Below are 22,199 nucleotides of genomic sequence, written 5' to 3'. Positions count from 1 at the left end.
CTTGAAACAGAAAACAGCTTTCAGGAGGAAAAGCTGATTCCTTGGGGACTGCAAATGGCAAGCAGATGTTCTGCTCCACTAACTGTCAACTGGTTCAACCTTTTCTGTTAATCTCCTAAGTGTCCGCAAGGTCTTTGTAACCCAGACACTGTAGGAAATACATTTCTGCATAGCAAACAACTGGGAAAAATTATCCAAATTTAATTATGCGATTTCACCTGAACGCCTGTTTTTGCCTACTGTTTTGTCATGCATAGTAAATAAATAGGATACATAAATAGGATGGAGTATGTTCATCCTAGGCCTGCACCTTTCAGGTCTAAATAGTTTTTCCTATCAATTTGGTTCTGTGCTGAAATTTGTGTTTGGAAGACTGGCCCAGAAGTATCTGAGTCACAGCATATTCTGCATTATGTCTGCCATTCTGTTACATTTCTTGTAAGAGTCTCAAAAATATAGAAATGAAATGCATACTCTTATTAACATTGTTAACTATACGTACAAAATTTGGAAATTCAAATGTGCATAAAATACATGCAGGATAGAAACAGGGTGAAAAATAATTATAGATGGTGTAAATGCTATTGTGGATTCTCATCTCCTTTGAATCATTTCCACATTACTCTGCCATTTATAGCCATTCCCTTACCTTCTCATTCTACAACCTGTGTCTTCTTTGTAAAAACAAAATGGTACAAATCTCAAAGTAAAAAAAAAAAAACAGAAACAAAAACAAAAAGCAACAACAACAACAACAAAAACCACAGTAATCTTGTGACTTTAGCAATTTGAAATATATTATAGAAAAAAAATTCTGTGTGTTGTCAAACATTCTGCATGCTACAGTTGCTTCTGTAGTAAATGTTTCATGGAGACAGAAGGAAATTTTCAAGATTTTTTTGAGAAATTAAAAAAAAAAAAAAAGATGTTCCAGTCAAACATTGGAAACCAGTTAGTTCACCCTTTTTCTGTTCATAGAAACCCTGAACTGCTTGGCACCTGACCAGCAGTAGAAAGAGCAGTGCTGAGGTGGTGCCTGGTTGGGGTCCTTACTGCTCTGCCAATTTATGGAGCCCTCTCTGGCTGCTGGGCAGGTGTAAATGGCTCAAGCTCTGGGCTCTACCCAACCTCAGATCCAACTATGGAAGGCACTTCGGTAGCTGCTTGCTTTGCAACAGAAACATTTGCTGTATCACTAAACATGAACCTTACTTATCTTCACCAGATTCCCTACAGGTATTAGTTGATATTGGTTGACTAGTCACGAAAATGTGTAAACCTACAGCAACAGAGAATTTTGTTTTGTCTCTGTGTGCCTTAGGCAGTCTATGTAAACATGTTTAAATTCCCACATACAAATAATTATTTCAGGTACAATTTATCATAGGAAACATGGAGGACAGGTGAAATTCTAATATATAAATGAGTGACGGAGGAAGAACTACTGGCATTGAGGAGTATGCTAAAACACACGTTATCAGATTAGTTGGTCAGGATTCGTTTGTACTGCAAATTCATGAAGAGCCTTGATCATAGAACTTAGCTGATAATTGCCTGCTTGCGGTCTCATAAATAGAGGAGATAAATGGTAGTTGATGAAAGGCTCCAATTTATGGTCCCTGCAGAAATAAAAACGAACTGCTGGTGTATGGAATGGTCACACAGAAAATTTCTAGGTCCTTACTATGAAAACAGGACTATTAACAACTGAAAGAGATTATTTAATTTTTTAAAAAATGTGGTAAAATGTTCTTTCATACTAGGATCAAACTGCTTATTATTGCTTTGATTTACCTTTTTTAGTAAAATGAAAAGGACTTGTTCTCCATAGAATGACATTAAAGCAAGCTTTACAGAATAGGTAGAAAGGAAATCTTGACATTTGTATTATTTGTTCTTTTGTTTTGATGTTGACAGAAAGCCTGCCGTAGTTGATAGAAGCATTTTATTGACTTCTGTGGATTTAAAATTGGAAAGTAAATAATCAGCAAAGAAACAAAAACCATGGAAGGATACATACTGGAAACGACAGCTCTCTGCTTGACTCAGTAGTCTCTCTATCCCCTTCCTTGTATGTGTTCTTGTGGATTCTAAGTGTAGGGAACAGTGTTTGTTTACAGTTATGGTAGTTAATGCAACAGATATTCAGCTCAGTTTGTCTCCAGGCACTTCCATGTTTCAGCTGTTACTCAGTAATACATCTAGCCAATAATGCAGACGTAACAATCACTAAAGGGAAGACCCCATTAGATTTCTTTTCTCTGCAGCTAAGCTTCATTATTTCTGTTAACAACAGAATAAATGTTTTAAAATGACAAATTCCCCATCCTAATTATCTGTACAGATCAGGGTAAGCAAGCGATATCTAGATTGCCAGCTACTAATTAAGATATGCATTGAACTACTTCAAAATATGCTGGATTACACAATTGGTGACCCAGTGTACAAAGGTGGTGACCCAGTCTGAATTCAAGGAGCAGTTTCTGCTGCTGAAAGCACTGTTTTTTAGCTTCAGCCAAGATTCAGGCAGACTGAAAGCAAACCTAAAGGTCTTGTATTTACACCCCATAGGAGAAGACTGTCAGTGTATATTGATAAGGTGTTCACAGGAACGTTGTTTCTTGCTTAAGTCATTACCTGCAGGGACTTCAGTGTACCTACCTTTACCTTGCTGTTTGCCTGTACTGCCTCTCTTGTCTGTGCAGAGGCCACGTCCCCTCACTTTTCTCCACTTTCTGTGGATGGTGAACGTTCCTGGAGGTGTTTGTTAAGGGCCAAGGAGGGGAAGGGAGAGGAATCTGAGCTTTATTGAATGATTCCCAGATGCTCTTTTCTTTCACTGCCTGCTGGATGCTGGTTGTGAATCTGCAAGAAATCATATATTCAGTGCACATTTTGAAAGATGGGAGAAAAATTCTGTGTGCTTCTTTGGAAAGCTATTTACCATTTGTAGTGCAGAACCCAGGCACTGTGCTGGGCTATACCCGTTATGCAAAGCATTACACAGATGCACAGCAAGACAAACAAACGAGCCTCAGAATCTTCTCCAAAGAATTGCACTTTGTGTACATTGGCACCAGTGAACATAACAAGTAAAGCAGGAGGAGAAAGAGGCAGCTCCTTCGGGCACGTTATGCATGGCATAGACTATTTCAGTGTAATGAGCAGATTAGAACTGGTAGCTGCACTTGTTTCCAGACTACCCATTAATTTTTTTGCTGCAGCCTATCCTTTTACAAAGCGAAAATAATCTTTAAGGCTTGGTCCTGAGCCATTTATGTAGTTGGGTTTTCTTTTATTTTTCTTTCTCATTTTCTCCTTTTGGACCTTTTAAACATACAATCATGATGCCTCTTCCCTCATGTTCCACATAAAAGGGAGAAAAAGTCCATTTTGATATCTTTTTCGTGGCTGAGTTGAGCACAGCATATTTTCAGCAAATACTCCTTCCACTGATATCTCACAATTTAAATTTTCAATCATATATTTCTCTGTTTGTGTGCAAAGCTTCTAATTACAGTGCCCTAAATAATCACATCCAAATGGGAAGGGTGACAAAAAGATTGCTGTGCTGCCAAGGTCTTTGTAGACCTTAAATGCTCCTGGGAGGGAAACAGAATATGAAGCCAGAAAAAAAAGTCTTCAAGGAATATTTAGTAATAGATTTTGTCATTTGCAATTAATTCTTTTAACAATAAGCTTCTGAATATAGTGGAGAAATGGAACATCTTGTTTGTCAATTAAAGTAAAGTGCTTTACAAAAGATGTTATGACATTTGTCTCACTTTGTCTATATCAACATGACAGTCTAGTTAGTAGCTTAAAGTCTTTTTTCCTCATGTTTTTATCATGAGGACAGGATGGAGTCACATTTTTTTTTTCTGTGGTATGTACTTACCTTCTCCTTGTGTATCTTTCTTGTTGCTTCGTGTTCTATTTCAAAAAGTTACTTTAGATTTGTGCTTGCTGCATAGTCATAAATACAGTTTTTGCAACCTGGTGTTTATTTAATTAAACCAGTGCTCATAATGCTGGAAATGAATTGATAACTAGCATGACTGAAACTATTCATAATAAGAGCCCTAGTTAGCATTCAAATCTCTCATTCTTGTGGGAGCTGTGAATAAACTGATAAGAGACAGATACTAGCCAGTGTGCTCTTCATGCCATACCAACGTGCATTGAAACATAAATATTCAATATCACTCTGAATTTTGAAATAACAAGGAGCAGAAACTTCACACGGCATGTGCATGGCATCCAGGGAATCAGACCCAGCCAGCACCAGTTGATGAAAGGCAGGTTGTGCTTGACCAACCTCATCTCCTTCTATGACTGGTTGACCAGACTGGTCGATGAGGGAAAGGCTGTTGATGTAGTCTACCTAGACTTCAGCTCAAAGCCTTTGACACAGTCTCTCACAGTATTCTCCTAGGGAAACTGGCTGCTCGTGGCCTGGAAAGGTATACTCTTCTCTTGGTAAAGAACTGGCTAGAGGGCCATGTCCAGTGGGTAGTAGTTAATGGAGTTAACTACTAAGTCCAGCTGGCCACCTGTTACAGGTGTTCCCCAAGGGTCGGTACTGGGTACCATCTTGTTTAATATTTTTATTGATGATCTAAATGAAGGGATTGAGTGTACTCTCAGTAAGTTTGCAGGTGACACCAAGTTGGGAGGTAGTGTTGATCTGCCTGAGGGTAAGGAGGCCCTTCAGAGGGATCCAGATAAGCTGGATCACTGGGCTGAGGTGAATGGGATGAGATTCAACAAGGCCAAGTGCCGGGTCCTGCACTTGGGCCACAACAACCCCGTGCAGCACTATGGGCTTGGGGACGAGTGGCTGGATGACTGTGAAGAGGAAAGGGACCTGGGGGTGTTGGTTAATGCTCAGCTGAACATGAGCCAACATGTGTGCCCAGGTGGCCAAGAGCATCCTGGCCTGCATTAGAAATAGTGTGGCCAGCAGGAGCAGGGAGGTGATCATCTCCCTGTACTCAGCACTGGTGAGGCCGCATCTCGAGTACTGTGTTCATTGCTGGGCTCCAAAAGGGACTCAGTAGGTCAGGTTGATAATTGACTGTGATGATCTTGAAGGTCTTTTCCAACCTAATGTTCCACGATTCTATGGTATGTCCTTCTATGCCACAGAGAAGAGTTATCAGAGGACATAAATATCAGGACAGCTGAAATATCTCTTCCTATGTGTGATGTTGTGTGAGACAAATAACTTGAGCCACTGCAGGTACTCATGCGTGCATTGATCCTCCTGGAACATGGAAATGCTGTGTTACAGAAGAGACTCTGAGCACTTCGCTTAAGAAGTTTGAAAGAAAAATCAGTGAGATGATTTGATCAGAGTAACATGGTGGGAATTACTGCATAAAAATTGATAATAACACTGGTATCTTCCTATGCATTAGAATGGGAAAAAACTTGTGAATTACTAGAGTTATACTTGGACAGTATTGCTCACATTTCACTGCATGGAATTCAACACCCTTTTAGTACAATAACACTGGTACAATCATGTTGTAAATGACTAACTAGCAGGGAGAGGTGGTTTTAAGTCAATGTTTACTGCCCTGTAGCAGAGTGGAAAACACTTAACTACTCCAGTAGGAAGAAAGAACATTTATTAGCACAAGAAAAATGCAATCTGAGATAAGCCTAAGGCAAAATGCCAAGTAAATTGTGCAAACCATACTTTAGGAGTGGAACTACAGCACTAGGATCAGCATATGCAGAACCTCTTTCATTTGTATCTTCTTCAGCATCTTATTTTTGCTGTATTCTGTCTGTCTTTCCATGGAAGTTCAGACAGTACAAAGTTGGATGAAAAGGGCTCAAGTACTGAAAAACAGAGAGGCAGAATTTGATTGTTGCCTTTGTGAATGAAGAGGAAATCTTCTGTTGTTGTTTACTTGAGTTAACAAGAAATTTCATGCCAAGAGATTAATGGGTGCCTGCAAATAATGTATGAGCAATGCAAATAAGGAAGGTGCACAATTTTAGCCTAGAGGTGATAGATGGTTAAAAAAAAATCCCAATCACATATGAAATGCTCTGACATTTCTTAATAGCAGATCTGGGTGTGAACTTTGGATTTGATTCTTCCATCTCCAGTGATGCAGATTGAATTCTGTCTTGTCTGATCCATACAGGCACTTGCAGATAGCCACATACAGAATGGAGCCATACAAAAGCCTTGGCATTTACATAATTAACAGAATGCATTAAGTAAGCTCTGGGTACAGAATTCAATAATGCAGAGCTTGTTAAATGCCAATAGCTCTAAAGGCAGGCTGGTAATTTCATGCCCTCTTTGGTAGTCAGTAGATCCCTGTGGGACTGACTCCCTCATCAGGAGTTCTCCATGGAGGAGACAGTGCCATGTCACTCGCCATGGGGATGTGGCACCCTTGGGAGTGTGCCCAGAGCCACGTCTGGCTAGTCACAGCTCCTTACACGCTGCAGTAGCCAGCTGCTTGGTGTGAAGGCTGAAGTGCATCCAGCTTGTTGGTTTATAGTTTATGTATGTGTGTGGTCTGTTTTTGTCCCAAACAAAAATTGTATCTGAATTAACATTTAGCCACACACACTGCCTGAACTCATTCCTCTCAGCCTTCTCTGGGGCCTACCATAGCACTCTGTGCTATCTGTTGTGTCAGTCAACTCATCAGACCTCTTGGCAGAAGAGCAAGTAATGCCAAAATCTAAGTCACTCTGGTGGAAATAGCAAGTTCCTTGAGTCCTCTTCTGCAAAAAGAAGCCAATCTTTCATGGATTTGTGCATTGTTTTTCTTTGTGCAGCCTTTAGACTTAAGGACTGTGGAGGAGAAATTGATTTGTAACTTCTGCAGAATGAAGTTTGAGAAGGACATGATTATGCAATATTGAAATTATTGAATATTGAAAATATTGAAATACTATCGAATTGATAATTCGATAGTAATTAGAATGTAATGATATTTACTATCTGAAAGGACTGTGAAGCCTGACTGCTCCATCAGGACTGGTAGAATCTTTTCAAAATTGTTCATATGAAAACTGCTTGAAGTCAATCCCATCCATCTTATCCATCTACAAGGGTAACGTGATAGAAGTCATTCTTCTTTTATCCCTATCTGTTCGAAAACCCTGTTTCATCATGTGTTGTCCCACAGCATTGTTCACTTTCCTACATCCTTAGCAGAAAGCTTAGGTTGTTCACAAAAGCTGTTCTTCATGACAATTAAAAGAAAAAATTCAGAACTCCATATAAAAAAAATCAAACAAAATGCAGCAGAAATTATTTCTGAGCACCAGTCAGAGCTAAAAGTGTAAATAAATAAAGAATAAATGCTGATTATAAAGCTTTCTTTGCAGAGATCAGGAACTTGAAACATTGTGTTGGCTTTATTATCATTCTTGCAAGCACAGCTTAAAGCATTTCTGATATGGTACAGGCCCATCTGTCAGCTAGGGGAGAAGAAAAGGAAAGGCAATTAAGAACATTATAAATTAGATTTGTTGCTCTGGGCTGGAAAGATCCAGTTGAGCATGCTGCAATTCTGAACACAGAAGAATGGGAGATGAGCCAAGAGAGAATTTCTCTTGATGCTATCACTTGACCTGCTTCCCCTGTCTCCCCAGCTCCCTCAGCCCAGGATACAGCTATAGCCAACCTCCTCTGGCCCTCAAAGATAGAGTCAAGTATCTGTGGACATGTGGGCTGAGCACTAGATTGGGCTATTTTGTCTTGTAGCCTGACCCTGTGACAGAGAGAACGCCTGCTTTACACTCACTGAGGACACCCAGCCCTGACTTCCATAGTGAAGAGATTGGTAGCCATTTCCATTTGCCCTCCGTAAACCAGATTTACTTGGTATTGAAATCGAAGCAGCAAAAGTAATTCTTGTGCTATCCTGGCAGTGATAACCTGTGACATCCTGCAGGAAGGTGGCACAGAATTAACGTTCTTGCAAGTGGCCTTACACATCTTGTACATTTCCCACACATAACTGTGGACAGAAGCTGTGGGAGCCCCTTCCCTGAAGGTGCTAAAGGCTGGGTTGGATGGTCCCTGGGCACCCTGATCTGTGGGGGGGCAACCAGCCCACAGCAAGAGTTGGGGTTGGAGCTGGATGGACTTTGAGCTTCTTTCCAACTCAACCACTCTGTGATTCTGCGGTTCTACGCCTCATAATTTAATCTGCTTTGGCTTGGCATTTGAGGTCAACATGGGCAAAGAATGGCCTTCAATATGTTTGTTGCTTTTTTTTTTTTTTTTTTTTTTTTTTTTTTGACAGTCTCCATATCCTTTCTTGGTGATGCAGCACAGTGCTCCTCTGGTATGCGTGTAAAGCAGTAATGGGAAAAGAGTATCTGAGAAGTGAACCTAGACCACATTACTCTTAAGTAAACACATCAGGCAGCTGGTACAGGTCCAGCCAGCCACGGTTCCCATGAAACTGAACCTTATCTTTATGTTTCACTCTAATCTGAAGGAAATGAACACAGAACCCTTATGTTATGTCTGCTTTACAGCATTATGTCTGGAACTGATGATCTTATGGGCCTTTTTCAACCTAAATGATTCTTTAATTCTATAATTCTGTGATGTACTATAGGCTGCTTCTCTATGTTGTTTTTTTTTTTTTACTGGTTCCTTTGTTCACAGAACTGCTGTGACCTATCGCCCAGAGCATGTCTGTGAAGCACACACTCATAAACCTGTTACCACGACCTTAAAATCATTGCTGCACAATGTGCAGCTCACTTCTGAATCTGCACTAGACATACTAAAGCTGTGGCTATTTTTGTAGGCAGCATCACTGGTTTTTCCATTCTCTTCACATCATGCACCTGCTTGATGCACAGCCAATCTGCATTCTGCCAGCAGCTCACATGTGGTCAGCCATCAAACGCCAGGGAAGGAGGCGAGATGCCTCCGCCACGCCGTCAGCAGGGTAATTTTCCAACTGAAGGCTCATCATTTTGGACAGGAGCAAAGTGATTGCTTCCTTGTATTTAAATAGCTTTGGTCTCTCAAATAGTGTCGGGGCACCATGTACTTGATGGTGCTTTCTCAGGTGGACTCTGGAATCTACTGCAGCCTGGTGGTTAAGTCTTTATTGTTTATGTGCTTATGAGAGTTGCTTATGAGTACATAGACTCATACCACCTGCCATGGACAGGGCTGCCACCCACCAGATCAGGCTGCCCAAGGCCTGCACCAGCCTGGTCTCGAATGCCTCCGGGGATGGAGCATACACAAAGTTGATACAATTGGATGTGAAAATTGTGCCAGATTATCTCTATTCATCGAGTGGGAGAATAGCAAAAATGATCATTTTACTAAGAGCACAACCAAACCTGCATGCAGAAAATAAATGAAACTAGTCTAAACAGAATTAATTTTTAATAACTTTTGCAGTGGTTCATAAATCATCCTCTACTAGCTCATGTATGAGTGGAAACTTCTCATGGAAAGCTGATCTTATCTCAGTGGAAGCATTTTGCTTCTGATACATGGAAAAAATGTTTGTTTCAGCTTGTAGAAAGAGGTTAGAAACATAATCTTCTTGAGAAATGGTAAGATCCTTCATATAATCCAGAAATGAAGACACCACAAGTTTCATAAGGTGCAGGAAGTGTTACTGGCTCTCCAGTAAAGGATGAATTTACTCAAGTAAGAAACGTTGCAGGAATTTGTTCTCTTCTCTTGCAGTGCACTGGGGAAATCAGAACTGGATTTTTAATATATTGGTATAAATTGGAAATAATTTTCAAGGGTAAACATATTTTATGCTTTAAAAAGTATTGTTATTCCTCTTTACTTATGAGTTCAGTTATAAGTTGGATAAACTCAAGAGAGTTTTAAAGAGCAAATCCTGGGTGAGCACTCGTCATTAACGCTCGTGATAATGTCACTAGAATTGGGTAAACCTTTCCCAGAGAAATTTTGCTCTCACTCTCTCCTTTACCAAGCTTCCAATTGTCTGGAGCTTGGGGAATCACATCTAAACATTATAGAATTAAAAATTATATTATTAAAACAAAACTGGTAGGATTTTATTTCATCTCTTTCATGCATTTGCAGAATGCATTTACATCCAGATTGGAATTGAAAACCTATTTAAAGGTTTTGAATAGGTTTTATTTAAAGCATTTCCACTTATGGGATAGATGCCATTGTTGCTGTGTTTGCAATTTATAAATGAAGGCATATAGAAAATGGGTCAAATTCAACACTGGCATGAATTTTCCCTCATGTGCATTAGTGCTGAGTTCAGCCATGAAATAATATGTAGCTGACATAGATAATGCAGGTAATAAAAATGTAGGAACCTGAGGCACCAGCTCCTGAGTGAGAAATGACCCAACCTATGGCTGATATCATCTGACATCTGAGGATCACGTGAAGAAGAGGCCACCAGAAGAGGCTACAGCCAGCCCAGCAGCTCAGCTGCTGCGTTAAGAGTTTGCACTGAAAGGCAGCAGGAAAGAAATATTCCATTGGCTCAGTGTGGTCCTCACGATTTTAAACATTTCAGAAGTTCAGAATTCAATAGTTCCTAGTAGTGTAGTTTGAATGGAAATAAAAGACATCTCCAACAGCACAAAATCCTGAAATAATAAGTTCTACAATTAAGCCTCAGCTGCTACAGCAGTCAGTCTTGAATAATAATTCATTTTGTAACAAATGAGATGATATTTTGGAAAGATTATTTGTGCAGAAAATAAATGGACTATTTAGAACTATAAGAATGTGAGAAAATTGTGCTAGCTGACGCAAAGATAAAATGTTTATCTTGAGATTGTGAATATAATTCTCATTCCATTATATTAATTCTCATTAAGTGTAGAGCAATGTGTTTAAAACAGGAAGATGATTTCTTTCCTGGAGATTACTAGAATGGAAAGGCAAAAAGTAAATCTCTCATTTTGACATCTCACTGGTTATCTGAGTTGGGTTTTTTTGAACAAGTTTTACAGTGCATTACTTCATCTACCTCAATCTTTCAATTTTTTCTGTGAATTATACTGCAAGAATGTTTCTATTTTTGCCCAAGTCTGAGCATTTTTAGAATGCAGTTAGGTATTCATCAAAATGGTTTCTCAGCTGAGCAAGAGGTCGCTGATTATACAGCAAATCAAAATCGGTCACTGCACATGTGTGTATTCACTTACATTTTAAATATTGAACACGGTGTATTTATTGTATGTATGTTAAAAAGTCAGTTCCAGACTGGCATAATTTATTTCTAATAACAGAATGTTGTGAAAAGCTACAGAATTTTTTGTTGTTTCAGTTTGTCCTCCCAAATGATTACTTCAAATACTACCTCCTTATCTCCTTAATTCTTTTTCAATGCCAATAACTAAAATTATGCTCTAACACGATAGCAGAAATCAGTGGCCAAGGATACTAGTGGAAGCCTACTGACACAGAAGATACTCTTCATATAGCCGTAATGTTGGGCCAGATGCTCAGCTATTGGTTTTATGCATAAAGTAGGCAGGCTGGGAAGCTCTAGCAATCCAGAAGCAATTGCTTTTGACAGGCTCTGGGGACCTATAAGATTATTTACAACCTGTAACCACAGCTTTGCTACCTACTGTATATTTCCATCATGCACAATATCCCCTTCCACGTATTATCTGAACATGATCCTTTGAGCAAATAAGTTATAGGGACCTTGTTTGGGACTTCTATGAACTTATGGGAAGCCAAAAGTCCATTGTTCTGCTCCCTAGATATTCAGTGTTTCTGAAGGAAGATGCAAAGAGTCATCCTTAAAAATTTTGTTATTCTATTTATACGTGGACTAATGTAATATATTGAATGTGTAAAAAACTTTTATTAAGTTCTGACTGGTACTTTTGCTGCCTGGTAAATTGCTTCTGGTCAGAACTGGGTACATTTAAGTGCTTGGTTGATTTAGGATGTGGATGTAAGTGGCAAAACTCAGTTTATGAGCTTCATTATTTCTGGAGTGAGGCTGCCAGCACAGTTCATTAATCTGCCTCATTTTTATTATCTCTTTCTGAATAGAGCCACTTTCTTAGTATGCATTTTGACACCGAGGTTTAATGGCATTTAAAAAGATGACAGATCCATGTGGAGAAAGTACAAGTTAGACGTGTTCAATTGTTCAATCACAGGAAGGTGGTTCATCTCAGAAGTGGAATCTCTACTGTTCTTTTTCCACTTAGGTTTCAGTTTTTGCTCTGTCAGTTTGAACAAAACCATCTGTATAAAAACATTTTATCTTGCTCTCAGAAAAGGTTTTTTTGTTGTTGGTTTTTTTTTTTTTTTCCTGCCTGCCCAAAACTAGAAGGATAAGGAAGGCAGCTACTACAGGATCCCAAGTATACCATCATTTTTTACAGTTTTTTGAGCACTCCTAAAATCTGTATAATCAATTTGATAAGAATAAATTCATCTGGCAATAATGCAGTTAATCTTACATGACTCCGTGGAGGGGTGTCCTTCTTTCTGCTCAATCCCTCTACCTTCAGCAATGCACTGCATCTCCATACTGAGTTGAAAAATACTGGGGATGTGCCCTTCCAGTTCAGAGGCAAAAGCAGATCAAACTAATGATTAAGTTGCACTGGGGTCTGTGGTTCTTTGTCTCAGTAATTTGAGTCAGCAATTCAGACAGGACTTTTTTTCTGTGGGTATATAGGAGAATATTTTATCTTTAACTTTCTTTTCAATGTACTTTTCACTTGGAAAAGTTCTGTATTTAAAATATATGCATATATTTGAGCTGACATTAATTTTCATAACGAATGTGAAAATGTAATGTACGCAGTCAGTTCAAGCTCATTACTGAGCTATTTTAATAACATTCATAGCCATTTTGTGCTAAAATAAATAAGCATTTTTCCTCACAGTCTGAACTGCCTACAGAGAGCAATATGCTCTTGCTGTGAGCAAGAGTGGAAGCACCATTTTTCTGATGGCCTGAAGCTTTTCACCCTGTCCATACGATTGCAAAAGGATTAGGACTACATGGATTTTCTGCCGTGTATGGAGCAGTTTAACCTTCATGCATGTGTTCTCTGCTTGGAAGTGTCTGTCTGGATTAGCACATGTTTTTTTAGCTCTGAAATGCAGGGCTTCTGCAATATGTTCTCAGCATAATTCTGGACGAGTGCCTGCACAAATGGAGATGCTCACAGTGAAGGAGTAATGTGATCTTTGGAATAGCTGAGTATGAATGGGAGTGCTTTGACAGCAGAGATCAGACAGACGTGTGTCAGACTGTCATGCCATTTGCAGGAGTCAGGAATTGTTGCTCGTAGTCATTATTCCTCTTCCAGGGTGTTGCACTTCTTCATGTGCAAAACTATCCTTATGCTAAGGGAAAGGCAGCGATAGGATTTAGTCTTGCAAAGTAAATAATATCTTGCTTTTTTGCCCAGGTGGTTTTATTCTTGTCACCAGATTTTTATCATCTGTGTATATGAATGTGAACTGGAAAGTTTCAGTGTACAGATAGACATATTTTAAGGGGTGATAATAAAACATCTTTACAGTGGTAATTTCCACTAGAATTCCAGCGAGCTGATACACAGAAAGTGTTAGGATCACAGAACTGTTCACATTGGGATGGAACTCTGTTACCTCAGGACTAACATCCTGCTTTGAGCTGGTGGCTCAGGGCTTTGAACTCCCCTAGGATGAAGACTGCACAGGCTCTCTGAGCCTGATCCCGTGTCCGACCATCCTCAGTGATATTTCTTTCCTTACAGCTGGACATTTCTTTAATTCATGACTCCTGTCTGTTACTCAGCTGCTGTGCACTGCTGCAGCTCCTCAACGCCTGCCTCACAGCCAGAGGCAGGATGCTGGTAGATCCCCTGATGATGTCCCTCATCCTGGCTGAATCAGCCCAGCTCCCTCATCTCCTCACAGGGCAAGTGCTCCAGCATTGGCCATCCTGGTAGCCTGTGCCCAAATTCCCTAAGTCTGTCAGCATCTTCATACATCAGGCCAGGCTTCTGCAGAAATAATCGCAGAATTAAGGTCTCAAACTTGAGTTTCTATATATTTTTATACCATTCCTTGCTCTTGCTATTCACTGAGCTAATCTTTCAGCATTGTTATGAAAGAAAAATCTATTGCCAGTCCCTAAGAATCATTATTCATGTTATCTATCTTCTGGGAATTGCATTAATAGTATCATCTTTATTTTTGCTGTAACATCTTTCTTTTTTTTTCTTTCTTTTTTTTTTTTTTTTTCTTCAGTTTATTTGCTGAACTCCATAGATGGTGGATGTTTTCCAGAATTAATGAATCTTTTAGTGACAACATCATAATTCACTCTCTAAAAATTCAATAATCTTTTTTAGAGAATGATGTGAACATCGACAGGTACATGAAAAAAAGGTTTTGGAATTGCTTCCTATTTCTGGCAAGCAAATAAAGACTTCCAGTGGGAAATCTCTGAACCAAACCAGGTCAGGCACCAAACACTCACCTGAGGGATTCCAGGTGTGTTGACACCTCACAGCAAAGACAGAGAAGCTGCACTTCCTTTTCTTCAAGAGAAAGGAAAAAAAATGCCTGTATCTAGTTCTCAGCATTTTATTTGTGTTTCAGTGCAGTCAGTATCAGTAGCCTTTTGAAAATAACTGATTAAATAAATATCATAGAATCACAGAATGTCCACGAGCTGGGAGGAACCCACACAGAGTCCAACGCCTGGCTCTGCACAGAATCACCCAAACCCAAACCCTGTGTCTGACAGCGGTGTCCAAACGCTCCTTGAACTCCAGCACTCAGGGCCCTGCCCACTGCCCTGGGCAGCTCCATGCCCACTGCCCTCTGGTGCACAGCCTTCTCCTGAGATGCTCAGAAGTTCTCTCCATTTATTTCACAGGTCTTCAGTAAACAATTAACTCCTCTCATAACTGCACAGTGTAAGATGAGAAGCCAAAGATCAGTTACAATCTCATAGAGGTGGCAGTTTTAACGTGCAAGTATTGATTGAACTGATTTACAATGCCATCTCCAACCTGTGACCACTCAGTAGAAATTAAGCCAAGGGAATTTTTCAAATTATTAAAAAATATTTTAAAATGAAAGACAATCTGTCACGATTTCCAGCACGAAAAATATTCTTCTGATTCATACGGCACAATCTTGCTGTTGTTGCCTTGGGATTGCAGCAGATACCCATCAGAAACAACCAGAGGAAGAACAGTTCATCGAAGAGAAGAATGCAATGGTTTTATCAAATGAGAAAATATTCATGCACTCATTGAGAATTTTCCCTTAGGACTCACAAGAAAATATTGCCATCTGGAAATAAAGGGGATAAGACATACAGCCATTAATTTTCAGAAACATTCAATATTCCTTTTTGTTGGATTTTTTCCAATTAGGTGAGTCAGCTCTGTGCTGCTTGTGGAAAAAGTAAGGTAATGACAAGTTAATTCTGAGGAAAATGTGAATAGACTGAAGCTCATTACTGAGTTCACTTCAGAATTCTTCTGTAGCAAATTGTGGCTGTGTGAAAGATTATTTTCTGCATCATGCAGAAAATAAATATTAATAGAAATTTTAATTTGTTTTATGTATATAAATACAAAGGTGAAACTTATAAATATGTGCTAGCTTATATATACATACTCAATAACAAATCTATTTACTATAATATTTTCCAATTATACCTGTAGCAAACTTTTCTGAAAGTACTTACCAATAATTTTGATACACAATGCAATGCTGATTGTATATGTGCATATACATGTATATATACAGTCTTACACATCACAGAATCACAGAATAGCCAGGGTTGGAAGGGACCTCAAGGATCATGAATCTCCAACCCCCCTGCCACATGCAGGGCCACCAACCTCCTCATTTAATGCTAGACCAGGCTGCCCAGGGCCCCATCCAACCTGGCCTTGAACACCTTCATGGACAGGGCATCCACAACCTCTCTGGGCAGCCTGTTCCACTCTGACACTGTTCCAACTGGATTTGTCTTTAGCAAAGGACTTGCAGTGCCAAAAGCACTGAAAGGACTTAAATAATATCGGGCTAAATCACTCAAAGGGAATTGAAAAATTGAGCCTTTTAGTATCTAAAGATAGGAGGAGACAGACTGGGTCTGCTGTGATAGAAAAAGGGGAAATGGTTTCAAACTAAAAGAGCGAAGATTTACAGAATCACAGAATCACAGAATCACTAAGGTTGGAAAAGACCTATAAGATCATCCAGTCCAACCATCCACCTATCACCAATGGTTCTTGCTAAAATTTCTAAATTTAGATTGGACATAGGAAGAAGTTTTTACATAAGGGTAATGAGGAACTGACACAGGTTACCCTGAGTGGCAGTGCACATCCCGTCCCTGGAGATACTCAAGGTCAGGCTGGACGGAGCTCTGAACACCTGATGGAGCTGTGGGTGTCTCTGTTCAGTGCAGGGGAGTTGGGCTGGATGACCTTTAAGGATCCCTTCCAATTCAAACAATTCAGTGATGCTAAGAATGATGGTATCTTTTCTGGAATATAACACTGCACCAGGCAGTCTGGTGGAGTGATAAGTTCATGGAATTTTAATACCCAAGTACTACTGACTGTGAGTGCTGTTTTGGCTGTAGTAAAATCCCTGTCTGTCGCTCCATCTGCAATACACGGGAGATGAAGTCACACCATTTCAATGCAGGGGCACAGCAAGGGCTAGGGAAACTAGGGAACGTGATGCAAAGCATATGTATGGCAGTAAACATCACGGAACTTCACCATTAGTTGTATTTCATCTAGTTCATCTTACTGTAAAAATGAGCATGCAGTAATGGAATAAGTGTTTGTAAATGTTTCGCCATTGAATTTAAATCGCAGATTTATTTCAATAACAAACATGGGACAGCATCTTAATTGGTTGTTGGTTGAGTTGCGTGGGTGGTAGTATTTTATCTTTATTCAGATGACTCTGTGAAGTCATATTCAGCTATGTTTTCTGTAGTGAGGGTACTGAACTCAGACATGAAATGTATCAAGTGTTCTTTATTTAATTGAAATCATAGGGCAACAACATCAGAATTATGACCCAGAGTTTTGTTTGTTAGATTTAAATATGTAATAGAAGCTGTCTGGGGAATGCTAGATGTACACCAGAAAGGCAAGACAACACTTGGGTCAGAATGCTAAGGAAAAAAAGCCCTTGCAAAGTTAAAAGCATTCTGTTAGTACTGTATCTGTAAAATCTGGTGCTGGGTTCGTTTATGAAAACAGTATTCATACATTGCTATTCAGGAGTCAATTTGCAAACCTGGAAGCATGATCTCCTTGTAGAATGTAAGAAAAAAAAAAACAGTAAGGATTTCTGAAAGCCTTGGTCTAGTGTCATCACCTGGAAGGCATTAACCATGCTCTTCCCAATGTTGAATTTCTCTTTCCAAAATAGGAGTTAACAGTGCAGTTTCTAATTCTGTTTTCTTTCACATCAAATACTGAGGATCCAAAGCTGCAGATTCTGCAGGGTGGCAAAGCTGGAAGGGGAACGGCAGTGAAGAGCCCATGGCTTTGTCAAGGCAATGGGCTGCAGGGGTGGCTGGCGGAGCTCTGTGTCTCTTGTATTTTGAAGAACAGTCACCTTTCCACCCTGCTAGTTAGAAACTGTAGTATTGCAACAGCCATCACACATTGTGTTATGTGGTAATTCTCCTGCCTCATCTGAACTCTAAGTGCCTTTCCTCATCCAATATCTGTCATTGAGTAAGCACAAGCAGCCTGTGTGCAAACTTCACATTCGAATGCATTTTAATGGATCATAGTTAAATAAGACCAATTTGCCACATATTTGTTATTTGCTCTGCCTTTTTTCTGCTCTCAGTTTTCACCAGACAATCATTTACTTTGATTTATTTCTGCATTTGTTGCAGTCTCTGCCAACAATGGATTTTCACTTTTTTTTTCCCAGATCATTGGTAGACACTGATTCACCAAACAGGACAGTGAAAAGCCCTGAAGTATTTTAATAGTAATTTGTGGCCCTGGGCAGCATGAGCTGGTGGAGGGCAGCCTGCCCATGGCAGGGGCTGGGTGGGTGGGCTGTGAGGTCCCTTCCAGCCCAACCACTCTGTGATTCTATGATTCCTTGATAAGGTATGTTCCCAAAATGCAGCAGCCATGAGGCTGCCGTAACTGCAAGTATCCTCATCCCACCCCATCACAGGACTGATATACACACAGATTTTTCATGTTTTGTTGCAGGTTGCTATTATCACAGAGCATTATATGCCTTGCATTGATGCAATGGTAGAATAGGTTGAATTCTGAGATTTTAGATGAGTGCATTGCACTCCACTCCTACCTACAGATTCCCTAGAGTCACCATCATGGCACTGCCCCACAGTCTCTTCACCTTGCTGTTCATTTTTTAAATCTCCATTATGTACCAATTTAGATGAGTAAGCTAACCAAGGAAGCATCAGAAGGGATTGTACCAGCAAATTATCCTCCTTTTCCCCAGCTCTTTGTCCTTGCTGTAATGTCATTTAGCCCACAACAGTAAGAAATGCATAAGAATGGTTTCTTTCTACTAGTGGATGTGACACTGATTCTTGAGTTCTTTTGAGCTGCTCTAGCCACTGTGGGTATTTCAGCAGCCAGTTTGCTTGCAACAAGTTGCAACATCTTCAGTCATGTAAAACAGAATTTTATTACTTTCCTTCTAAAAGTCCCTGAAAATCGTGAGCCAGTCTTTTTGGGATGGCACATGTTAGTATCACAGAATCACAGAATCACCAAGGTTGGAAAAGACCTTCAAGATCATCCAGTCCAACCATCCACCTATCAATAGCTTGCAATAGTATATAGTAAAATATATATATTATATATATAAAATATAGTAGTATGCAATAAGATTAGCCAGAATGGTCAAGCATTACTGATGTGTGCAGTGACACCTGCAAGCCTCAGTCATGGATGTGAATACTGTCAAACTGGGTCTTATCTACAGCCCTGTGACTAATCACAGAATCATAGAATGGCTTCGGTTGGAAGGGACCCTAAGGATCACCAAGCTCCAATGCCCCCTGCCACATGCAGGGCCACCAACCTCCGTATCAAATACTAGACAAGGCTGCCCAGGAATCCATCCAACCTGGCCTTGAACACCTTCAAAATTAACAAAGTAGTCCCTTACAAAATAAAAAATAACAATTAAAATATATATATAACAAACTGGTCTTTGGCATAGTTTGGGTTTAGACAAAGAAGGGAAGTTGACTCCTCTGTTGTTTATTCACCTCTTACAAAGTCTCTTGTATTAGGAAACACTTCTTTACAGAAAGGGTGGTTAAACACTTTGGGAATTGGCTCCCCAGGGAGGTGGTTGAGTCACCGTCCCTGGATGTGTTTAAGAGCCGTTTGGATGTGGTGCTTGGAGATATGATTTAGCAGAGGGTTGTTAGAGGTAGGGTACTATGGTTAGGCTGCGGTTGGATTTGATGATCCTTGAGGTTCCCTCCAACCTGAGTAATTCTATGATTCTATGATGATTTGGACCTTCTGGCATGTGAGCAGTGGTTCCCGTGTGGCTGAGCCAAGACCATCCCCAGCACCCCAGCCTCCAAGGCAGGAGGCTGCACACCTCTTAGCTGCTCACTGAGGTCATATCCACTCTCCTGTGCACTGTTCTTCCCAACTCAGAAACATTTTCAGATACATTAGCTATGAGAGAAGCTCACCTGAATACCCCTTTGAGTTGTTCAGGTCCCAGATGAGCAGTTCAGGCGGTAAGGATCCCCACATAAGGCAGACCGTGATGGTCCCAGTGTGCAAGGCTGGCAGCTGGTGCTCCCTTCTCCAGCCAAGGCAGCATAAATGTGCAGCATGTGAGTCACAGCAGGGATGATGTCGTACAGCAGCAATTAATTTGCTCCTAAGGCAAACCAGTTTGAATGGTGAAGGCTTTTTGAAAATGGAATTTACTGCTCCAATGCAAATAACAAACTGGCAACAACAACCCCTTAAGTCTGAAACTCAGTAGGCAATGGCTTGACATTTGTGCTGCAGAGTTTACAGATTCCCAAAGAGCTGGTAAGAGCTGTGTTTTGGAGCAACAAGTGATTTATTTCTGTGACAACCAGTAGAAATAGAAGAACCTGCTGGCAAGCAAGGGTGTGATTTGTTCCTCTGAAACAAGAAAGAAGTAGCCAGCTGGCCAGCAGCCATGCCCAAGAGAAAGTCCAGGGGAGGGTACAGGTCTTAGGTCTGCTTGAGTCTTGCCTGCTAAATAGCAAAGGAATTCGTTGTTGGCTCTTTTTTATCATTATTCTTATATTGTACAGAATTACATTTGTTTTTAGTAATGCCTCTACAAAGTAAGCTGGGGAGGCAAAGGTCAGGCTGCCTTCTAGATATTTGAGCTCTCAAGCAATAGGGCTGTGCTTTCTCTGTTATTCATGAGCAGAAAATCATTCTCATTTACACTGCAGCTGCCCCTGCAGGGACCAATCAAGGTCCCATTGTGCTGCTGTCTGACTGGTGGCCAGGAGCAGAAAATTGCTGGTGCCTGCTTGGATGTGGTTCAGAAACATCTGTTCTTTGCCATGTAAGGTTTAACATGAGCACATTTGGATAGGCAAAGCACATAAGCCCATGGTTAAAATGATCTCTGTCCAGGAAAATGTATTACAGTGTTTCTGTTCTCTTGAAGGGAGCAGAATTTAAACATGTGAGAAAACACTTGGCTAAATCAGACGGGGTTGCTGTACCCAGACCTTGTGTCTTTTGAGCATTACACGTCAGAGTTTTCTGTGGATCTGGGGTCTTTCAATGGGCATGGTGATGATGGGTTGACGGTTGGACTAGATGATCTTTGTGGCCTTTCCAACCTTAATGATTCTGTGATTCTCTGCATAAATAAAAGTCCTGAACCAGCACGGTTTCCCCTGCTGGCACGTTATATGCCTGCCCCCGTGACTGAGCGCAGTGCAGGAGCAGCACTGCGTGGGAGCGCGCCATTCACCTGCTATGGGCTGTGAGCAGCAGAGGCACGGGGCCTTTCAGCTGTCTGAAACAAAATAATGGAGTGTGATAGACTGAGATTAGAATGGGAAAAATGAGGCTGAAAGGGAAAAAAAAAAAAAAAAAAGTAACAGTGATAAGCTGTCCAATTATGGAGTAATCTTGACGGAGAAGGGGAAGAAACCAAAATGGCATGTAGTGTTTAATGATAATTAGTCCTGTACAGACTGAGAGAGAAAGGTTAATTCTACACTAGCTGATAATGGACAAGCTCAGACTTCAGAGATGTGAAAAGTTAAAAATCAACATATGGCAATGAATTCATTATTTACGTGACTATGACAATTTGTAGTTCAACATTTTTGCTGTTAAAATAATGCAAAAATAAACACTGACCAACGGCTCTTTCATATTCTGGGTATGGAGTCAAAATGCTGCATCTTACACATTACTATGCTGGTAAGCATGTAAAAAGCTGATTTCGTAATGCTGGTAACTGTAACGCAGCAGAAACTTTGGTTGGGATCAGCGGAGTGCATCTGAGCGATAAAGAATTTCCCCATAAAGCTGTTACAGCAGCTGGTGCTGCAGTTTGTCTCCTGCATAGCCAAGCAGGTGCCGGCTGCCAGAACACTTTCTAAAACTCTTTGCAGTGCTGCTCGATGTGCTGCCTTCCTCCAGCGGCTGTTATCTGACTTTCCACCATCCCATGAGCTCCAACACAGAATTGTGAGCTCTGGCACAGACTGATGAATACAGATTCATTTATTTGCAGTGCTACCTACTAGAGGGAGGTTAATTCTTTACAGTGTATGGAATCACAACATTTCATGCTTAAACCATTTTCCATTGAGGTCAGGAGAGCGATGCAATGAAAATAACTATTTCTGTAGGCATATACAATGTAGTATTCAGTCTTCCTTTTCATTTTGAGACGTAATGTTTAAAGACAGTCCTGTACTTAGATTCCTTTTAAGACTTTCCTTCCTTTCTGTGCCTATCATACCTCTTTAACTGACCAGGATGATTTAGCAGTACTTGTCTTCCAGCACATTAAATAGATTTTCAAGGCTCCCCTTACATGGGAAGAGAAAAGGCAGCTTTAAGGCATTGGCAGCTTTTCATCTACATACGAAAGCAACAGAAAAGAAACAATGAAATGGCACAGCTTCTCCTGGAGCTCTCAGACCTTTCCATCATCTCCATTTTCCCCCTAG

This window comes from Phasianus colchicus, chromosome 2 (assembly GCF_987193195.1).
Source record: "Phasianus colchicus chromosome 2, bPhaCol1.hap1.1, whole genome shotgun sequence".
Taxonomy (NCBI): Eukaryota; Metazoa; Chordata; class Aves; order Galliformes; family Phasianidae; genus Phasianus; species Phasianus colchicus.
The sequence above is the reverse complement of the archived record's forward strand: the minus strand, read 5'-3'. Positions refer to the sequence as shown.